Here is a 6,296-nt window from a genome sequence, read left to right on the forward strand (position 1 = left end):
AGTATTAGATAGTAACATTACTCCATCCATTCATAGTATTAGATAGTAACATTTCCACACATCACAGTATTAGATAGTACCATTACTCCACACATCACAGTATTAGATAGTAACATTACTCCACACATCACAGTATTAGATAGTAACAGTACTCCATCCATCATAGTATTAGATAGTAACATTACTCCACACATCACAGTATTTCTTGATTCATCACAGTAATGATAATATTAACCTTAATCTGATTATTATCAGGTCACAGTTACGGGCACCAAAAAGCTAGCTCATGAAAAACTTTGCGTTCTGCTTGATTGAGCTTGCCTGCAGTGAAACCAATAGAAAAGTCCCAAAAGTGCAAACCCCACCCACTTGACACTACAGGCATGCAAATGCAAATGCTCAAAATATTTGAACGATTTCAAATTATACTGAACACAAATATAAAACGCAACATGCAACAATTTCATTGATTTTACTGAGTTACAGTTTATAATGAGGAAATCCGTCAATTTCAATAAATTCATTAGGCCCTAATCTATGGATTTCACATGACTGGGAAGGAGCACAGCCATGGGTGAGCCTGGGAAGGCAAAGGCCCACCCACTGGGGAGCCAGGCACAGCCAATCAGAATTAGTTTTTTTTCCCACAAAAGGGCTTTATTACAGACAGAAATAGTCCTCAGTTTCATCAGCTGTCCAGCTGGCTGGTCTCAGACGACCCCGCAGGTGAGGAAGCCAGATGTGGATGTCCTGGGCTGGCACTGGTTACATGTGGTCTACGGTTGTGAGGCCGGTTGGATGTACTGCAAAATTCTCTAAAACGACGTTGTAGACCTCTTATGGTAGAGAAATGGACATTCAATTCTCAGGCAACAGCTCTGCTAATTGCACGTTCCCTCAAAACTTGAGACATCACATTTTAGAGTGGCCTTTTATTATTGTCACGGCCGTTAAAAGAAGAGGACCAAGGTGCAGCGTGGTGAGTGTACATTTTCCTTTATTGAATAAAAATGACGCAGAACAAAAGAATAAACACTACAAAAACTAACCGTGAAGCTGAAGGCTATGTGCCCTAAACAAAGTCAACTTCCCACAAAGACAGGTGGAAAAAAGGGCTGCCTAAGTATGGTTCTCAATCAGAGACAACGATAGACAGCTGCCTCTGATTGAGAACCACTGTAACGCTCTTCTACTTCGTCCTCCTCATCAGACGAGGAGAGGCGAGAAGGATCGGATGACCAAAACGCAGCGTGGTAATTTGACATATTATTTATTTAAAGAAAAGACGAAAAAAACACGGAAACACTTTAACCCACTACAAAACAACAAACGAAGTAGACAAACCTTGACTTACGAACTTACATACAACGAAGAACGCACGAACAAGTACAGACTACAAATAAATGAACGAACGAACGAACGAACGATACAGTCCCGTATGGTGCAATAACGACACAGACACAGGAGACAACCACCCACAACAAACAATGTGAAACCACCTACCTTAATATGGTTCTCAATCAGAGGAGATGAAAACCACCTGCCTCTAATTGAGAACCATATCAGGTCACCCATTAACCAACATAGAAACACATAACATAGACTGCCCACCCACACTCACGCCCTGACCGACTAACACATACAAAAACAACAGAAAACAGGTCAGGAACGTGACAACCACACCCGGCCAAACACAAAGAAATAGAAAACATAGAAATAAAGAAACTAGAATGCCCACCCTAGTCACACCCTGGCCTAAACAAAATAGAGAATTAAAGCCTCTCTATGGCCAGGGCGTGACAATTATCCCGACATGCTACACTATGCCTACTATCAGGGATGTAAACACATTTGTGCACAACAATTGAAGAGAAATTCATTTTTTGGTGCATATGGAACAATTCTGGGATATTTTATTTCAGCTCATGAAATATGTTGCATTTCTATTTTGTGTTCAGTGTAGTATTTAAACCTAGGTCTGACTTGGTGTGACTATACCTTCAAATCGGAGGGAGCGTGGGCATATAGCTTGATCCCTTTGGGTCCAGGGACTCCAGGGGGCCCTTGGTGTCCCTTCAAGAGAAAAGGGAACCAGTCACACATATTTCCTGTAGTTGGAATGGAATTCAAATTTCATCCACCTGTATGCTAGTTATATATATAGTTATACATCATGATGCTAGAATGACTCATTAAATGAGAGAAACCTGGTCCAAGAGGGTAGGAGGGTTAGTACAGATAATTATTAAACATGATGACACACGTTCACATTATGTTACACATGTCATTTCAAACAAGAAAAACACACATCGAAAGCATTCCCGACTTCATATTTCAAGTGCAGCTCACAGACTGGCCATGTGGTGGCAGTGCAGAGGTGGTGGTCATGTCTTATCGACTACAAAACATAGCCTAAAAACAAAACATTCAATGACACAATTTTAAAAGGCCTTTGACTGAAGTAATTGGATGCTGTATAGGTAAAATTATATGTAGGGTTATGAGCTTCAGCGTAAGAGCTTTAGCATATACAATGTCAGATATAATCAAGAATTAAAAGTGAGCATTTCAAGCATTCCAATTGATAGACTCAGTTTATGGAGACAATATGAAGAATAAGGGATATAGGCGAGTGACACGTGGAATGAATGGTACAACATAATGTGAGTTACAGTGAAGTAGTGTCTTTACCTTTGGACCACGAGAGCCAGGGATACTGGAGCTGCGTCCCTCTTGACCCTACAGCAAATAACATCAGTTACAGCATCAGCTGAGCTACATTCACACACACACACACACACACCACACACACACACACACATCACACACACACACAACACACACACACACCACACACACCACACCACACACAACACACAACACCTGTGACCTATTACCTTTAACCCTGGGGCCGGTCAGACCTAGCAAATCCTAGATAGAGAGTAGTAGAACCAGGGAAAAGAGGTCAAGACATAACTATACCTAGTTACATCACAACACAAGAGAACTGACTGTTACAAAGCCTACATGAGCAGTACAGTACTGACAGTAAAACAAATCCAATGTCATCTCTGGTGAACATGTCATTGAAGAAGACAAACAGACAATACATAATATAGCATAAAACATTTATAACACAGTTTTGAGACCGGCGCAATAATTCACTCACAACGACACCCACGGGGTCCAATGTCCCCTTGTTGTCCTGTCGGTCCTGTTACCCCGTGGGACACCCTTGTAAACACCACAGACAGATGGTGTAATGGTTATCTCCTGATAGGATCCCTTGAAGACACCACAGACAGATGTTTTAATGTCTAGTCATCTGATAGGATCCCTGGAAGACACCAAGACAGATGTTTTATGTCTATTCTCTGATAGGATCCCTTAAGACACCACAGACAGATGGTTTAATGTCTATCTCTGATAGGAATCCCTGTGAAGACAACACAGACCAGATGGTTTAATGTCGATCTCTGATAGGATCCCTGGAAGACACCACAGACAGATGGTTTAATGTCTATCTCTGATAGGATCCCTGGAAGACACCACAGACAGATGGTTAAATGTCTATATCCTGGCAGATCGGGGCATCATAAGCTAGCTTGTTTTCTTCTTCGTGGCTATGTGTATCGGGTGTGTGAGGTCACAGCGCACAAACAAGTGATAACGTTACTCCTTTCTGCTGATCGAATTGTCAACGATGTTCAAGCCAGCCTCTGTTCACCTCATATCTCCACACAGCTGTGCCCTTGGAAGATATGAGAAGAACAGGATGGACTGAAGAACTGTGGTCACTTCTCAGAGGCTCTTTGTCTTATACCGTGTGACCGAGTTGTTCAGAAGCAAAGATGATTGGAAACAATACAGGTCTTTTCTGTTCCTCAAGTTTATCTCCAACCGGAGTCGCCAAGAATGTCCTTGACTATACGCCTAGACCAACTGCTGAGAGCTAAAAGGGATTGGTAGAATATAAATGTCTATAGTTAAGCAAATTCATTGATAACTATTAATATTAAACAAATCAGGTAAATATGTAATTTTTCTCTCACAGATTAACTTCACAGGGTGGTGAAAGTGCATGGAATGAGTTTGATGCTCCTTTCAATAATTAGCCATAATAATAACCTCATCATGTAGACTAACCTACCCTCACAGCCTACCCACACTGTATCAGCGAGCTGTTGGCTAGAGCGCACATGCCAAGACCAGAGTAGGCACATTTTCTATTTAACGCAACAGTTTGTGACAAAACTATCGGTAGAGTTGAAAATGCAATGGAAACACATTGAACATTTGATTTTTATTCGGTACATGAAAACGTAAGCGAAAAATTACATTTTGCGTGCACTACGTCATCACACACTGATTTTTATACGCAAAAACAATCTGTTTGGTGGACACACATCTGGTGGGAAAATGCACATATTTTCTTTATGCAGATTTTGTGAATATTGGCATGGAAACCTAGCTTCTGATCAGGAGAAGAGAAGAATGCCCAGCCCATAACCCATAATGCACTAGTGGATGTCTGAAAGGATTTGATTAGTGTTTTCATAGTGAAACTGTCATCTTGCCTATCAGTGTGCAAGATGATCCGTATTACCATATTGCTTGCTTAGTGAATACCTCTTCCCTCTGATCGGGCTCATACCTGGCTCAAACTCGGGACATCTGCCTTGCAAACACACGTGACCACCCTGCTGGAGCATTTCAACCTAACACGCCACCAATTAAGACCTTCTTCAATGCCGTAAGGGGCAACACTTCAGGGCAGGCTGAGGAGTGAGTTTCTACTACACATACACTCATCAAAACCTCTCTGATCTCTACACGTGCAGGAAGCAGAGGTCCATTTTGGATTGAGAAAAAGGTTGAATAGGAAGTATAGAGGAAGTGGAGGACGGAACTGAAGCTTGAGGAGAAGATAGACAGAGGAATAGAGTGATGCTATATTATGGGTTGCTGTGAGTTACCTGGTAACCGTGCCTTCCTCGGGGTCCAGGTCTCCCTGGCTGTCCAATCCCAATTAACATTTGGGATTCACCCTGCACACACACACATGCACACAAAATGTTAATTCTGCTGATAATTATAATGACAATGATGGTGATAATGATGATGAAGAAGGAATGAGCAGGAGAAGGAAGAAGAGCCGGAGAGATTACCTTTGGCCCAGGTGCTCCAGGTAAACCCTAAAAAATAAAAAATAAATAAAAAGAAAGACAAATATGAACATGACAACAAAAAAAAAATATTATGACAGACAGTAGTTAAACACACAAATAAAAAAAAGTTGTGTATCCGTCCATCTTACTCTTAATCCATCATCACCATCACTGGGACCAGCTGGACCAGTAGGACCTCTGTCACCCTGTGGAGACATGTTGTTAACATCACTTAGAATGAATGTGGCGCCACGTCCTAAGTGGAACACCATTACCCTACTGTCACGTGTGCTCCCTCTCCTGCCTCTAGGCCACCAGGCTGCTCGTTATGGTGCACACCTGTCACCATCGTTACACGCATCTGTGCATAATGACGCCTCACCTGGACTCCATCACCTCCTTGATTACCTGCCCTATATATGTCACTAGGCTTACCTAACTGGCGGCAGGTAGCCTAGTGGTTAGAGTGTTGGACTAGTAACCGCAAGGTTGCAAGATTGAATCACAGAGCTGACAAGGTAAAAATCTGTCGTTCTGCCCCTGAACAAGGCAATTAACCCACTGTTCCTAGGCTGTCATTGAAAATAAGAATGTGTTCTTAATTGACTTGCCTAGTTAAATAAAGGTTAAAAAAAAAACTCCCTTTGGTTTCCTTCCCCAGTCGTCATTGTTCCTGTTCCTTGTCGGTGCTCTGTTTGTGTTTCTTGTTTTGTTCCATTTATTAATGAAATGTTTTCAGTCACTGAACTTGCTTCCTGACTCTCAGCGTACATCGTTACACCCACATAATGCATTACCTTTTAACAGAAAAACTAGTGGACACTTAGTCTGATCCATATTAGGGAATAGGGTGCCATGATATGGGATGATTGTGATACTGTGTGAAGATAGACGGTAGTGATGATCCTGCTGTCTAACTAGAGTATCTGTGAGTCTTGTCTACATCTGGATAGCTTGGGGTGATACCTTTTTTTGTCAGAGAGGTTCACATAGAGAGAGATGTTTGCTGACATCGCCATTGTAACTCCACCTCTGTCCCATTGCATCCTGGGAACCTGGTTGGCCCATTGGTCCTTGAGGCCTGGGATGCCCTAGGGGAAGAGTCAGTTAAATATTACACTGACCAAA

General features: G+C 42.0%; 2 long non-coding RNA genes across 2 annotated transcripts in view; both read right to left on the reverse strand.

Moving 5' to 3' along the window:
• LOC139029358 (uncharacterized) overlaps positions 1-2,912 on the reverse strand; it is a 17,031-nt gene extending 14,119 nt beyond the window's left edge. Inside the window, exons 1-3 of the long non-coding RNA XR_011481671.1 lie at positions 2,898-2,912; positions 2,692-2,739; positions 1,999-2,073 (exon numbers count right to left, since the gene is read on the reverse strand). This is a non-coding gene — a long non-coding RNA (uncharacterized lncRNA). The remainder of the gene's footprint in view (positions 1-1,998; positions 2,074-2,691; positions 2,740-2,897) is intronic.
• A 2,063-nt stretch (positions 2,913-4,975) lies between these two features.
• LOC139029359 (uncharacterized) lies at positions 4,976-6,260 on the reverse strand. Its single transcript, XR_011481672.1, has 4 exons — positions 6,199-6,260; positions 5,318-5,374; positions 5,169-5,195; positions 4,976-5,048 (listed from the first exon to the last, which is right to left on the reverse strand). It is a non-coding gene; the product is annotated as an uncharacterized lncRNA (long non-coding RNA).
• Between the last annotated feature and the right edge of the window lie 36 nt (positions 6,261-6,296).

The sequence above is a fragment of the Salvelinus sp. IW2-2015 genome, linkage group LG19, assembly GCF_002910315.2.
Source record: "Salvelinus sp. IW2-2015 linkage group LG19, ASM291031v2, whole genome shotgun sequence".
In the NCBI taxonomy this organism is placed as follows: Eukaryota; Metazoa; Chordata; class Actinopteri; order Salmoniformes; family Salmonidae; genus Salvelinus; species Salvelinus sp. IW2-2015.